Below are 16,455 nucleotides of genomic sequence, written 5' to 3'. Positions count from 1 at the left end.
ACAGGTGTAACCAGGGTTTTAATGCTCTCTTTTTCCACACCACCCTTGGAACTGAAAGCTGCACTCTGCAATACTTCAAGCTCTGTTTAAATGCCAATAGATAAGGAATTTAGAAAAGGGCGTTAAAATCAGCTGGGTAAGCACCATGGTATGGTATTACTAGATTATCACAAATGCTTAAGAAGCCTGAAAAATCTGAATCCTATTCTAAAATGAAACGTTCTCATTGTTGACTATAGGATTTTCTTAAAATTCTGTATAGCTTTCAAATCACGTATTCACAAACCAGATGGTTTTAAGTAGAACAACTTGCACACAATTGCCTAAACTACTCTTAAAGTCGACTTACATCTGATGAGGTCCCTAGATTGTGCATAATTGATACAGAAGTGCCTCACACTTAACCTTATGTACATCTGCAATATAGGAGTGCTGTGCTTAGCTTCTGCCACTCTGACATGGTGGCTGACATGGGAGTGTACATCAAGCAGAGATTTGGAATTGATTTTCTCCATGCAGAAAAAACAGCACCCAGTGACATTCATCAACACTTGCTGAACATTTATGGAGACCAAACAGTGGATGTGAGCATAGCAAGGTAGTAGTGATGCATTTCAACAGTGTCAACAGTGGGTTACCTTCATTGGTGCAGATGTTTATGAGCACAGCATGCAGGCTCTTGTCTGTTGTTGGTAAAACAGCATAGCTAATGGTGGTGACCATGTTGAAAAATAGTGTTTTGTAGCTGAGAATCTGCTTTATCAAATAATGTTACTGTGCTCTTTTTATGCTGTTGTTTCTATAGAAATAAAAAGGAGGCATTATTTTCAGAGCAACCTACTGCACAGTTTGTATTTATGAAGGTTGTGAACACAACAAGAGGCTCTAAGCAAAGGAGGAAGCATGTCTTCCATTTGCAAAGATCAACTAATTACATTGCTCGGAAAAGAGTATTTGCATAAAACTGCTTTGGTAAGCTACTTGTAAGATATCTAAAATTCTTCCAAGTTCTTAACCTGGCTAGAAGTTTATACTTATTTCTACCAGTTGTCAATAGAAATTCTCCTAAGAAAATCTAAAATTCTGCTGAATTCATTGACAACAAGAGGGTCTCAAGGATTTGTCATCAGTTCTTGAACGAGCCCCTCACAAAACAAGATTGATAATTGGATTTTAATCTCCAGAACAGATGTCTCTCCCCAGATCCTAGTTCTGTTTGGAGCAGACAAGTAATCCAATCACCTCAGCATATGGGGAGCTTTCTTACAACCACTGTAATATACAAGACCCCAATAATCTCCAGGTGCTTTGTGTCCCATATTAGTAGTGACTGATATAAACATCTCTCCAGTTTCTGGGTTGCTTCTGCTCTACAGTCCCACACTTCTCTCCACAGGCACAGAAGTATGTGATAACCATTTCTTATCTCCTTTTTCTCTTCATAAATACTTGCCTCCAGATTTAGGATCAAACCACCCTGTCTGCAGCTTCCAGCAGAGGATTCCCTGCACTTCCTCACCACTGACGCAATTCCTTCCATCCTCACAAACTCCTGACCTTGCACTTCACCCTAACACAAAGAAGTAACTGCATCTCAAAAGCACTAAATGATAGCAAACAGACATTTTCATTTCTCATCATAATTAAACTGATCTGTTCCTGCTTCTAGCAGCTGTGAGCAGCCAGCACAAAAGCGGCAGCACAGAGCGTGGGCGAGTGGCCTGACTGAACCCAACCACCAGCACTTGGGAACCTCCTCCTTGCTGCAGAGGGAGGGAATGGAGAGGAGAGCTCCTGCCAGCCCTCAGACAGGGCTTTCTACAGGGAAAAGGAACAAGCTTATTTCCCAAGCAGAGCTCTCCAGTATCAGCTGCTGGAAATGCAGCCCCTCGAGTTTTGCCTCCTCACACTGTTCCCATGCAAAGAAAGAGCAAGGAGGACGCGTGGTGTGGTGCCACTGGAGCCAGGCAGGGTTAGTCACACAGGCAGGGACCTGCAGCTGGCATGCTGCCTAGCACTGCTCCAGTTAGGTATATCTGATCCACACCACAGTGCTTAAGACAGAAGTGAATGTTTCCACAAAGTTGGAATTTTGGGAACCTCACCTCTAACATTTCACAAACAAATTTCATACTAAAAGAAGGGATACATGATGAGCACTATTCAAGCACTATTACACTGCTTATGAGGGTACATAGTGATAGGACAAGGGGGAATGGTTTTAAACTGAGACAGGGGAGTTTTAGGTTAAATATTAGGAGGAAGTTTTTCACAAAGAGGGTGGTGGCACACTGGAACAGGTTGCTCAAGGGGGTTGTGGATGCCCCATCCCTGGAGGTATTCAAGGCCAGGCTGGATGTGGCCCTGGGCAGCCTGGTCTGGTGGTTGGCGACCCTGCACAGAGTAGGGGGTTGAAACTAGATGATCATTGTGATCCTTTTCAACCAGGCCATTCTATGATTCTATGATTCTACAATTCTATTTTCAACTTCAACTTTTACACGCCACTAACTGAATTCCCTGCCCTAACTTACATTCAAACACAGGCAGCCAGAAACAACAACCAGCTCAGCCCCACGGGGCGCTCACTGGTGCCAAAGAGTTAACAGCTGACCCTGAAACTGGAGAAACCTGAAGCTGGAGAAAGTGAGCAGCACCAAGAGACTTTAGGACCGGGCAACTGTAAGCTTTTCTATTTCCACAGTTGGAGTAGCTCCAAACTTCCTGAAATACTGTCAGATGTAACTACTATAGCAGAGGTTCTTGAATAGTAACAAAAGACCTGTGATTGGCAGGAATAAAATAACAGTAACTAAGGGAGTTAGTTACAGATACTAGCACTTGCCTAGGAATACATCAGTGCAGGATCACACCCGAACACTAGGAAGCTGCAGAAACAACTGCTGTTGTTAAACACAGCTCCACTCCCCAGTGCTGCTGGCCAGCTGGCACAGAGAGCCCGCCCAGCTCCAGCAGGGACTTCACACACAGCTCCCTGCGGAGCACAGACCAGGCCAACACAACCACTTAGCATTTTTCTCAGAAGCTCAAAGTGTACATTTATGCAAACCAACTGGCAACATTCTCTGAAGTGGTTTGAAAAACTGCTCTACCTGGGTAGGGTCAGCAGCACGAGCTTCAAACACGGAACCTGCAACTACAACATTTGGATATCCTCTACATAAAAATCAATAGTAAACTGCTATGCACACTTCTAAAGAGGATTCTCATGTTGTGAAATACCTCTTACAAAACACCCAAAACAAGACAATCAATATAATTTGTGTTGCTTCTAAAACATTCAATTTAAAATCCAATCAAAATCAGTAGAGAACTGTGTCAGATACACAGACGCCATACGCACTGCATAAGCAGGAAAATGAATAGCAGAATAATAACTGTATCAATACATCCAATTATTCACAAATTATACATGACTTTTGCAGCAACTCCCATTTCAAAATAGGTATCTTCTGCTTTTCATCAATAAAGCTCAAGCTGGGAAGATTTTACCCACTCCACCTTCTCAATTTTATATCATTTTCTCTCTAAAATACTGTCAACATAATACTGGCTTATGAGCTACAGGCCTCCCACTAAAAAGAAAAAATACAGAGTCCTTATGAAGAGTTATAGCATTACTTGTTAACAGCATGGAGACAATGAAATAGATCACCGCAAAGCACAAGAAAAAAAATGCATGTTTCTGGTTATCTTATACACATTCATGTGACTGAAACTGGCCTTGTGCACTTTTAGAGCTACTCACTTTTTTTCTCCCCTTTATCACAGTTCCCAAAGCAGCTGGTTACAAAAGATTATACACAGACTTTGGGCAAGTGGCCAAAATATAAATTCACCGAATCACAGGGGTTGGAAGGGACCAACAGAGGTCATCTAGCTCAACCCCCTGCTAAAGCAGATCCCTACAGTAGGTTGCACAGGAAAGCATCCAGACAGATGTTGAATATCTTCAGAGAAAGAGATTCTACAAGATCTCTGGGCAGCCTAGCTCAGCGCTCTGCCACCCTCACAGTAAAGAAGCTCTTTCTAATGTGCAGATGGAACCTCCTGGGTTCCAGGTTGCACCTGTTGCCCCTCATCCTGTCACTGGGCACCACCAAAAAGAGGATGGCCCCATCCTCCCAACACTCACCCTTCAGATATTTCTAAGTTAATTATGGACACTAGGATTTCTAACTCAGAAACATGGGAAGCCATATAGAATAGAGCAGATTCAGAAGACAAAGATTGAGAATGTGTCAAAATAAATCTAGAAATATAACTCATGAGAGCATATCCAGTGAAACCAAGACCTACAGACAGCTGCATGGGCAGAGGCCAGTACCTTCAAGCCATGCAATTCCCCATTTAACAACCTAGCTTTTAAGAACTGTTGCAACTGAAAATTAGCAAATATTTGTTCTGGGAAACAGAGGATGCAATCTTAACAGAAGAAATGAACCACACAGTAAGCCTAGCAGATAGATGCTCTTCCTTGTCAATCTAAAGACGAGAAAAGAGAAAACCGTAAGGGAAAGCATGCTATCAGCTTCATGCAACATGAAAACTTTTGCTTATTCACCATTCCTTCTGCTATCTCTCCCTCCCTCCACTAAGGAAGCAAGGAAGTCTGCAGGTATATGGAAGGAGAGAGGAAACCTGACACTTCCTCACTATCTGTGAACAGCAGGCACTTGGGGCTAGGCAGATTTCCTGGTTTCTGATTTATGTTTTTAAAAATGCACACATTCTGAAAACAAAGCCAATGCTAGAGTCACCAATGTACGTACTTAAAACAGCCTGAGAACTGTATTAAGAATTGGGTACATTGAGATTTACCCAGATTCCAACTGAGGCCTCAGATACCCAAGCCAGCAACAAAGCAGCATGCAGCACATGCCATGTTCCTGCACTTCTCATGGCCAAGTCCTTTCCTGTAACACGAGCAGCAAGCAAACACAGCTGCGGAACACCAGCCCACCCTCCCTGCTAAGCGCTCCCCTGGGCCAGCAGGGCTTCCTTAACATACATATCCTTGCTAAGTTGTAAATCACTTCTCATTCCATATATCACAGCACTGTGCAACTCTATGGCATTCTGAACAGCAAGCTTTCCAGGTCTCTGTACTTTGTGAGGTGATCAGGGCGTACCACACAGACCAACAGAGGAGGTCACACAATAAGACGTATTTCTAATGCACCACCCTGTAGAGTTCTTCACTGTTCTTAAGCTTTTTTAAAGAAGCTGTTAGACAACTGTAGAGATTTCTTAAGACAAATAGCCTTTGCTTTTCAGACAGGTTTAGAATTCACGTGTCACGAAATGTAAATAAAGAGACAGATAGTCTGCAAAACTAACAGCCTGTAAGCCAGCATTTGTAACCCTGAAAATTCTCATCCTACTTCTCTTTATTTTTTTAAGCAGATTCTAGAATTTTAATTCTTCATAAAGAGAATGAAGCTGGTATTGTTTCTCAAGAAGAAACATTATCAGAATGAATACAGCTACATCTACCAAAAAAATCCCACTCTGCTGTACTGTATTTCACAGGACTGGATCTCTGCAGCTTCTTCAGCATAACGTCACATGAACCTGCTTCTCTACAGATGGTTCCATGATGAATCCCATTATCACAGTATCTTTCCCAACTATCTCTTGTGGGTCACTTTTGCCACAAAAATCACTAACTAGAATGGCTCCATCAGAAGAAAACTTGCGTAATTTTACATTTTGGCATGGAAGCCATTACGACAGCAGATTAAAGGACTATTCTTAGCAAAACTCTCTTTTACAGAAATAATAGGATAAGGCAAAGATCTTCCACTTCCTTAATCCTTTTTCAAATGAAGATAATACAAAAGGACAGTAGATGGAGAGAGGTTCAAGGTAAACATTTTTAAATGGCTTAAAATATATAAGTACTAAACAAGGCTGTGAGGAAGGAGGAATCTTATAGATGGCTATTTAAAACACCATTCTGCTTTCTATAGGCTATTCTCAGTTTTACGGTAGGGCATATTTGTAACTAGCATTTTTTGTTGTTATTTTTACAACGTTAAAATCTGAAGACAGTGGAAATTCAGGGAAGTAAGACTTCAAAAGCTGGGAAATACCAAATTCAATGGTGTCCAGAAGAGCGATCTGAAAAGAAGTTAGAAGTCCCACTTAAACGAGACCCCTCCCACACAACTCCATATCATGTTATACACTTCCTCTGGGGGCAGAATCATGTCATGGCCTACTCAACTTACTCAGGTATTTTAAAAAGCTTAGCAGTAATCTAACTTGAAATTCATGAGCAGACAATAAGTTATCAATCTGGGTGTTCTGTTTCAGCTACCTACCTAACAGAATGGTATTTCTAGTCACAGGCAAAAGTGACAAAAATTTGCCTATGTATGTGAGGTTCCTACCCATCCAGTGACTGCTAGCAAAGCAGTAATACAGTGTCGGAAGGCAGGCCATCAGTAAATACCATTCAGAGTGCCTCAACAAGATCTGCACAGGGCCAGAAGAGAAATCTGGTTTCAGGGTTACTCTGGGGTAGGACAAAATGCATGTTCTTGAGGCTCTTCTCACAGAGGAAGACAAGTATCCAGAAGCTACGTGTTTCAGCAGAAGCAGCAGACTGAAAGATTCTCTGACTCTTTTAAAGGACGCAAGCAAAGAAAAGATACCAAGTGACCTAAAATACCTAAGTGACACTAAATACCAGAAGTGAAGAAGACAACTGCTACAGAACACCAGAAAGCAGAGAGCCACAAAACAGTGGGGGGAAAAGTTTTCAGTATGTTTTAAAAGTGCATTAAAGAATCACATCAAAAGTTTGACCAAAAATAGTAACTGTAAAAGGTTTTAACTTTAAATCCCAGTTACAAAAACTTAGAATCCAATTACAAATGTGCTACTTTCACTAATTCATTCATCTGTTAAATACAAGCAGATTAAAGTGCTACGAAATCCCGTCACAAGTATTTGGCATTAAATACCTCAGCAATAAGAGCGTTAGGATGGAACAAAGAACTCCAAAACATATCACAGCCACCGCACTTAAATTCCTTCACAGTTCTCGCCTTTAATGCCACACATTACACACAATCACTTATTGGTGAGGGGCACTGGGGTTTTAAACTCCATTTCAAAATAAAGGCTTTGCATTCGAGGTCATTTGTAGGAAACAACACTGGTGTACTGGATTCACTACAAGCAGCAATAGTGTGCTCTGGTATCCAACTTCTCTTCTTCCTCTCGGACTTCAGTAGTGCCTGTACCAAAAACATTGCTAAGGCAGAAGTTCCTAAACTAGGAAGCTCAAGAATTCCCATTCTTCATTCAAGAACAAAACCTTCAGAAGTACTGCTATGCACTGCATGCTAGTGACACACTAGTGACAAGGAAATTTCTGAGGAGAAGCAGGGAGAATCAACCTCAACTATAAGAGAGGAATAAAGTAGCTCTAGTTATACCAAGATTTTTTGATTTCCCCTCAACTCCATGTTGTCATCAATGAGACCCTTGTATGGTCAAAATAAGCCTATTAGAAACTGAACTTTTTTTCTTTTCCACATCTTGACATACAAGTGGCACAAGAATCCTGTCACGTTTCAATTTATTAAACAGCGGAAGAAACACTGGCTGTTGTTCAACAAGGAGGAGCTTTGCATTGCAGGAAGCCACACAAAGAAAGTCACTCTGCTGGAAAGCTTGACTGCTTGATAAATGAACCACTCTCACACACAATAATCCTTCTGTTACCGTGCATCTCCTGAATATTCACTTTTGGCACTAAATGAAAAAAGTGGACTTAGCCCACACACCACTAACAATGTAAAGCTTTTTAGGATATCATGGTACTACCGTTCCTTCTCCAAACTGCCCAGGAAGTTGTGTTTCTCTCCATCCAAAACACAGGCACAATGAACAATCACCAACTTAACCAGCACGACAACTGCCACATTCACTTTTTACTGTTTCCATAATAAAGCTTAAGACTAAACGCTAGAAGCAATTTTTGTATTTTTACCCAGGAAGCATCACTAACTACTGTCAGTTTCATTCTGGCATAAACTTAGGCTCTAAAACTTTAAAGAATACATTTAGGGCCCGAAGAGATGCACTATCACTGACATCAGATTTCCCACAGAATCATCTTAGAGCCACACACGAACAACTGTGTGCATGTGTTCAAGTATCTACAAGTCCAACCCCATGACAGATGCTTCACTAAGAGGCAAAACGTTCTGGGCTGTAATTCCCTTTTCTGCTCACCTCCCCTTCATTTATGTTTGACATTAACATAATTCTAATGTGTTTGTACATTTAATGACCAGTAACTAAAAAAAAAACAAACAGCAAGATGTCGTCTCTTGAAAGCAGCACAATCATAAGGCCAAGAACACAAAAGGATTTCTGGATCTGATGAGGCTCTTCTCCTCTTTCCTCCAGCAGGCATTAGCCCTACCACTTCTCTGCAACATGAACTGCAGTTGCCACCAGCTGGGAATCACACCTGTTTGCTCTGTGCCACCATCTCTTGGAGGAACCATTGCAGTAACTGCCAATGTGCTCCTCCTCTGCAAAAGGCAAGCCTGGACAAACTTCAGCTGGCTGCATTGCTGGGTACTTCAGGCTGTTCTGTCAAAGATGGATTTTACGTTCACCACAGTGAACAGAGGCATGATAGGCACCATAACCTTTGTTTTGTTCTTTACGCTTGCCTGCAAGCACTTTTGGCCTAATCAGCTGGAAAGCTCAGTGTAGGGCAGAGAAATGCCAGTGTTGCCACTGGCAGACTTGAAAGAAGATATTTATCACATCTCACTGTTTTTTTCCTCCAGTCTGTACCAGTCTTTTCTTTATGTCATCTGTACCTTTGTTTCACCAACTACCTTAAGCTACCTCAAAAATAAAACAAACCCACAAACAGTAGAATCACAGCACAGCTTGGAAGCAGTATCTGGGGGATCATCTATCTGCTCCAGACAGCCATACCTTCTAGCCTGTATTTGTATAGGATTGTTCAGGGCATTGCTGAAAGTCTACACAGATGGAGACTCTAAAATGCCCTAGGACCCTGGCAGTGCTCCATACTTAATCATGGGAAGATATACCTTTCACAGTCAATTGAAATTTCTATTCTTACAGCTTATGAGCCTCGTTCTTCTCACTGTGCACCTTTGAGCCTGGCTCCACCATCTCTATGACCCTTCCTAATGACAGTAATTACATTCCCACCTGTGCCTTCCTCTGCTCCAGCTGCCCCCATCCCTCCTCCACCCCAGCACCTGAGCAGCCCAGTGACAGCCACTCCCTCATTTGTCTCTGAGCGTGAACTCAGAACACGTGTGAACCATGGAGTAGTACTACAGCAGGATCTGGGCAACTGCCCATAGATGCGAACATCTCCATACCTGCTAGCCAGGCTCTTCCTGATATCTAACTGCCTTCTGCTCAGCTTCTCCTTCCCCGGGAGCCCCAAGCCCTCGGCTGCAAGAGCTGCTCCCCATCAGCAGGCCCCAGCCAGCAGAAGGATCAGTTTATGCACCTAAGTGCATACGATCACATACATCTACAGAGCTGGGCACTTCCCTGGCTGAGAACATAGCCAGAAATGTGATACCTGGTGATCGTTTTTCTCATTTCACTACAAACAGAACTCTAGATAGGAGACAACTGAAGTTTTGTTTAGAAAACTGAGATACAAGATAAGTGTTTAAGAATGAATGGACACAGACTACAATGACTGGAGCATGCATTTTAGCCACAGTTTATAGTTAAGAAGAAATACCAAGATATTTGCCTGTATACTTTTAGGCTTTTTAGTTAAAAATAGCTTGGTACACAAACATAAGTCATCAGAGATTGACAGATTTGCATGTTCTTTTTTTCTTTTTTTTTTTTTTTAATAAATACTCAAAATTCATAATTAAAGAAGAAGGGCTTTCCAGCACAACTATAGAGTTAACATTTCCCTTTTTTGTCTATTTGAAGTGTATGCACATGAGCACACACATATACAGTATTTGCTTTGTTTGCAACACAGGTGACCAAAGTGTGCTTCTCGCCGGTCACCATCTAGCATTAGTCTACAGTTTCCAACTGAGAAAGATTAATAAGCATCCCATCTGTTCACATATCAAGCAGCATTTATCCAACAATAAAAGTGACAATATGGACAACTATGAGGTTTATTTTAGTAACATGCTTACAGGCAAACCATTTGGACAGGAAAAGAAACAAGGATTAGATATTAACTGCTTAGGAAAAAAGTGCCCAAAGTTGAGAAGAAAAGCATTACTAATTATAAGCTTAGTACAACGAGATTATCATCTCTTCACACAAGAATTTAAGAAAAATGCAGGCACTAGAAAAAGCTTGACAAAACATTTTACAAAATAAAGAACAGCCAAAGTAACAGTAATGTGAACAGAGGTGCTCGGGCAGTTCTCTTTGTGAGGACTATCCGTGCAGACACAGAACCACACCAGTCTGACGCTGTCATCTCAGCCTCTTGGAGGAGTTCACACCCAAAGTCGCTGCACAAAACCTGTGGCAGAAGCAAAGCACTATGCACTGCTGGCTCTTCTGGAAACAGGCAGTGAAATGGAGTACTCCTCATGCTATGCAGGCTGCAAAAGTCTTCTAGCACACAAAAGGAGATTTGCTATCAAAACTGGCTCGTTCACATTCGAGTAAGGAAAATTTAAGTTCTATTTTTAAAATATATTGCAATTCTCATCCAGTTTGATTTAACACTTCAAATTCAAACTAATTTAATTGAAGGGTATATCATACAAAGTTAGAATCATTACTATTTATTTCCCATAATTTTTCAAGTCAGTGTACTGTCAATGCACTCTGCCCACCACCAATCAGCTCTGAACTTCTTGGCACCACTTTCAAATTCTAAGACCACACATTTCTTAAAATGATACCAATCACAGCTGAGCAATGCTGCAGTTTTACCACAAGATAAGAATTTTAAAGATAAATAGCACTGAAATTCCACTCGATATTTGGCATATACAAACAGCTTGAACTCCTCAGTGAAATAAACCTGGAGTTCCACATTTTGAAAAAGAGCTGGGAGTAGGGTATTCCAAACAGTTTTCCTGAAGGCTTCATCTATTACTGCGTTATAATGGGCTGGAAAAAGCTACAAGGAAAGTTCTAAACACTAAATGAACAGCAGCCTCTACCAAGCAGAAAAATCTAAAAAGATAAATGCTAAGTATTTCCGAAGTACCACAAAACACTAGCAGGCATTTGTATTCCTATACATAAAATACATCTTACGATAAAAAGAAAACATTAATCATTTTAACTTAATGTTCCTGACATCCACTTTCTAGTCTTAAGTAAAGCACTGCCTCACCAGGAAAGCATTTCTTCACAGTGGTATTTAAAGAAAGCAGAAACACAAGCAGTTATCAGTCCTACAACACCACGTCTTCAGCCTTCATCCAAAAATGTACATGCTCCTTGTTTTCCATAAGGACCCCCTTATTGATACTCACTTGTTTTGAAACGATTAATACACACAGACCTGGAAGAGAATGTCCACTCCCAGTAACTTAATGGCTGAAAAATTCTAGGTCAGTGCTGGCCGCCTAACAGAGAGACAATGACAAATCTGAGCAGCAGGCCCAGCTGAACCTCATGAGGTTCAATAAATCCAAAAGCAAGGTCTGCACCTGGGTCATGGCAACCCCTGCTATCAGTACCAGCTGGGGGATGTAAGAATGGAACACAGCCCTGCAGAAAAGGACCTAGGGGTATTGGTGGATGTGAGCCAGCAATGTGCCCTTGCAGCCCACAGAGCCAACTGTATCCTGGACTGCACCTAAAGAAGCATTGCCAGCAGGGCAAGGGAGGTGATCCTGCCCCTGTACGTATATACATTCTCACAAGAAAGAAGGGACAGACTTTTTAGCAGGGCCTGTTGTGATAGGACAAAGGGAAATTGTTTCAAACCGAAAGAGCGGAGATAGAGATTGGACACAAGGAAGAAGCTTTTTACAACAAGGGTAGTGAGGCACTGGCACAGGTTGCCCAGAGAGTCAGTGGATGCCCCATCTCTGGAGACATCCAAGGTCAGGCCTGATGGAGCTGTATGTGGCTCTGTTCATTGCAGACGAGTTGGATCAGAGGACTTTTAAGGGTCTCTTTCAACTCAAATGATTCTATTATAACAAGTGCTCATCCCCAACTATTTTTGGTCTCTACAGTGCATTCAATCACAATAAACAGCTTTTTCAGGATGCTTTTAGGTAACATCAGCAGAAGACTCCATTTGCACATGGATTTTTTTAAGCAAGCATCTCTGAACACAAGAAGTCTATCCACTTGCATTGCATTACTCTTCTAATCCGTGAATCTTTGTGCAAGTACACAACTGATAGGAACAGCCACTTGAGCAGCCTCCTTGTCTTCCTACCTCCTAACAGCATACTTGCTTAGACACCAGGGAATTAATCAGGATGAAAAATAGTCCACATGGAAGAATTTTTTTTCCAGCTGCATCAGTTAGTTCCTTGATCTATTTTGCCCCACAGCAGCCAGCGAGGACGAATGTGGGGAAAAAGATTGCTTAAGACAACCACTGAAACTATGGTGTGACACTACAGAAATAGAAACACTTGTAACTGCTTTGAAAACAAGGATTTTTATCAACCAGTTCACTGATACTGCAGTCACTGATAAAAATAATATCCACAAGTTCAAATGACTATTTGTGTATTTTCATAGAAATAAATCATATACATGGAACAGTGTCCCCTTAACCAGAAAAGATGTAAAAAATGATCTTTCCACAAGGAGAGCCAGAAAGCCTTTATCAAGTTTAAAAGTAAAATTTCCACCTCAATCTAAACAAGGTGCTTATTGAAAAAGATTTGAAAATTACTTATTTGGATGCTTAATTCAGCAATGTAAGGATTATTTTCCAGAATCCATGAGTGTGCTCTGATGAACTTCGCAGCAGGAAAACAGCACAAGTAGCTTCAATTGGATTTTGGAAGAGCTTTCAAGGACCAAGAGATCTTCCCATAATATAAACAGATTTCTGTTTCTGCAGGTTTTGAATGAAGAACAACTCAGGGTTTTTTTTGTTTGTTTTTTAAGAATGCATTTACAGCAAGAAAATATTCAGTCTTTATTAAAAACCTATGATGAAAAGGAGATTGGCAAAAAAAAAAAAATACAGCAACAAACATTACATACATACAAAATAACATTTTTAAAAACACTGTAAACATAGCACTTTTCCCCCATGGGTGAAGGGGAGGAAGAGAATGAAGTTTAAGACATGGCATGCCATACTCTTGATCAGACTATCAAGGTTACTTGCATTTGTCAAGAACACTGGACAAAACTTCAAGAAGGAAGAGGTTTGCATGCATGTACTTTCTGTGCATCTTTTAAAGAATATCCATACAAATAATTTGGCAGTTAAGGAAGAAAGTACAAACAAAAACAACAAAGGGAATATAAAGGGAACAGATAACCAAGTAGCTGAAATAAACCACAAGGAATCATTTCTGCTATGTTGCAGGCAGAAAATGAATTCAGTCATTGAAATACACAAACACTCAGTTACCTAAATATAGGGATATTTAGGGAAGAATTAGACAATGTAACAAGTTCACATGAAGAATTTGGAAGGTTGTTACATCTGCTCTCCTACATAGCCAGCCAAGGCCTTGCTCCCTAATGAACTTTCAGTTACTGAAAATTGAAAGTTAAAACACAAAAGTCACACATACAAAAGGGCAGCTGTACTTCTACCTAGAACAAGTAGTCCCAAACCACAAAATTCAATACCACAGTAGAGAATTTTTTTTTTTTTTTTAAACTGTTGCTGACCTAGAAGTCTCCATGAAGTATATGGCACTTCACAAGACTACTTTGAATCTTGTGAATCGGTGGCATCCCTGGTGAAAAAAAGCTTGTTAGACCGGAGGACACTATTAACATTTCCTTTCAAAGTTAAGGCAACAATTTCACACAGCATCCCCTCCAACTCTGGATTAGTTTTGGTCAATAGATGTTTGATTCTTCCTTCCCATCACACTTCCACCCAGTTGGCCCTGGAAACTGCCAGTCTGAAATGTGCCTAGTGCCTGTACGGGCATCACGTGTGTGGCAGCACTCCCTACCAGAACCAGGCATTCCCATCAGAGCTTCTTGGCATTCAGACTCTTGAGGAAATTGAGACCATAGAGCAAAAGCCACAGCAAAGAAAGGAAATTGATGTGGGATGATCACTGCTCCTACCTAACCGGACTATGCCGCACACCTTTGAATCAAGGTGGGGAATGACAAGATGGCTGCCCCCACACGTTGAGATCACAGAACAAGACAACGCAAAATTCAATACATTTTTCTTTGCTAATATTGAAGGAAGAGTTTCCCTTCATTATACACAAGGGATACTCAAATTCATCAGTGAGGCTACCAGGATACTATCCTTAACCAGGTTGGGCCCAGTTTCTCTTCACATAGTAACACTTCAAAATAGTTCAAAGTTATCTATCCAACATATCTGCAGATATACAGATACAGAGAGACACATTAACACTTCTACATGTGCTTCTGCCCTAGAAGCACTTCTGTTGGCACCTCCAGAAGCAGTGCTCTGTCTCAGCACCTCAGCTGTGTGCCATTATAGCCAAGTCTCCACACCTGTACACAGAAGCCAGCTGTAATGTAAGCTTGCTAAATGCTATAAGCACATGCCCAGGAGGCAAGCAATACCTTCCACAAACCAGTATAGCACCTTTTGTTTTATCAGATAGGCCAAAGCACAGAGGGTTTTTGGAGTGCCTGAAAGACTTCAGCAAGCCTGCTCCACATGATACAGAAATTCAAAGCCATGCTGTATATATAGCTGGGGGAACAAAACAATTGAATGGGACTTGTATCTGTGAGTTATCAGCAGTGCCTGGGCCAGGATTCACCGGTGGAAGCTCCACACTGAACATAAGAAAACAGGCTTCAGGAGCCAAACTGGATGCTGTTAATGACACAGAGGAAACAAAGTGCAAAGAAAATTTGCAAAGAGACAGCTCGCTCCTTTTACAAGGAATATGAGAGCCAAAAGGCAAAAGAATCAGAGGCATTGCCCACCCCTCACCCCCCAAGCTCTATAATCGGAGCAGTTTATGGAAAGCGTTTTTTGCTTCAGGAGGCGTTTTAAAGGCAAGGTCATGGAAGTTCAGCACAGAGGTGGCTGCGCACGGCCGCGTTCGCACCTCCTCGCACCGAGGGCCGAGCTGCCAGAGCTGCCCACGGCCTGGGCCGCTGCCCCCCGCCCGGGAAAGAGGAGGAGCCCGGCGCCGAGCCCGCTGCTCCTCCTGTCACACCAACAAAGAGGCCCCCGCCATTATCCGCCCAGGCACCTCCAGCCGTCCCCGCACCGCCGGGCCGCGGCGGAGCCCGGCAAGCAGAGAAGGTCACGAGCGCGGAGCGCCCCGCAGGAAGCAAAGGGCCCGGCTCGGCCCCGCCACGCTCGCTGCCGGCCCGCCGCCCCCGCGCTGGAACGTAAACAAAGCGGCCGGGCCGGGCCCGGCCCCCGCGGCGCCGCCGCGCACCCGCCCGGCTCCGGCCCCGCTTCCCAAGCGCCTCCGCCTCCACCCCTCCGCAACCCCAGGCACCGCGCTCACCGCCCGCCGTCGCCTCCTGCCTCGGCCGCTGAATAATGAGCCGGGGCCGGGCCGCGCACACGCACCGCGCTTCGCCCGCCCGGCGCGGCTGCGGCTGCCCGCCCCCTCCGCTCGCTCCGCCCGCGCGCCTGGCCCGGCCCACGCCGCCCCTGAGCCGCCCCTCTGGGCGCGGGCACCGCGGGAGGCCGCGGCTGCCAGGGCCGTCGCCGAGCCCGGCGTGGTGTCTGCCCGGCGCCAGCTCCTTGCCAGGATTATGCCCTGAACCTGTGCCTGCCGTGACAAAACTGCGTTTTTCAGGTGTTTGCCTTCACGCTCCCCTCCAATGCTTCGGCAGCCGGCCTTGGCACTGGAGCATCCGTTTCCTAGTGCTCCCAGACATCCTGCACGGCCTTGGCAGTCCCAGCCTTACCCTTGCACGCCTGGCACGGCAGCGCTTTATCTCATTGCTGGGGTGTCTGGAGTGGTGTAACATCATCTTCTGTATCTGGCTTGGCACTGTTTCTCTAAATTTTAAGCACCTATTTGTGAGATTTTGAGATATTGCCACCGCCTTTAGCTCTTGGCACTCTCATGGGTACTCGGCTTTGTTTTTTCAATATTGTTTGTTATTCTTCCCTTCCTTTCCCTCCCCTCCTCTGTTTTTTCCTTTTCTTCCAGCAATACCTCTGTTTACAGACTCCGTGCCTTGAAGCCGTGTCAATATGGCTGAAACAAGCCTTTGTATGCTTACACTGCATAGTACTAAAAAAGACCTTCTGAAGAGTACTTAAAAATACATAAAATCTGCCAG

The 16,455-nt window shown here is 43.1% G+C and overlaps 1 protein-coding gene across 6 annotated transcripts in view; it reads right to left on the bottom strand.

Annotated features, from left to right (window-relative positions):
* The window catches only part of MAPK8 (mitogen-activated protein kinase 8), a 44,516-nt gene extending 28,692 nt beyond the window's left edge, over window positions 1–15,824 (bottom strand). For 4 of the 6 annotated variants that reach the window (XR_014884904.1, XR_014884903.1, XM_085230179.1 and 1 more), the window contains exon 1: window positions 15,666–15,824. The gene's annotated coding sequence lies outside the window, so the exon portion shown is untranslated. The remainder of the gene's footprint in view (window positions 1–15,665) is intronic. The other 2 variants (XM_085230180.1, XM_085230178.1) reach the window with 2 other exon arrangements.
* Window positions 15,825–16,455: the final 631 nt, after the last annotated feature.

Source organism: Meleagris gallopavo, chromosome 8, assembly GCF_905368555.1.
Source record: "Meleagris gallopavo chromosome 8, MGAL_WU_HG_1.1, whole genome shotgun sequence".
NCBI lineage: Eukaryota > Metazoa > Chordata > Aves > Galliformes > Phasianidae > Meleagris > Meleagris gallopavo.
Note: the sequence above shows the minus strand (reverse complement) of the source record. Positions and strands in the feature narration are given on the sequence as shown.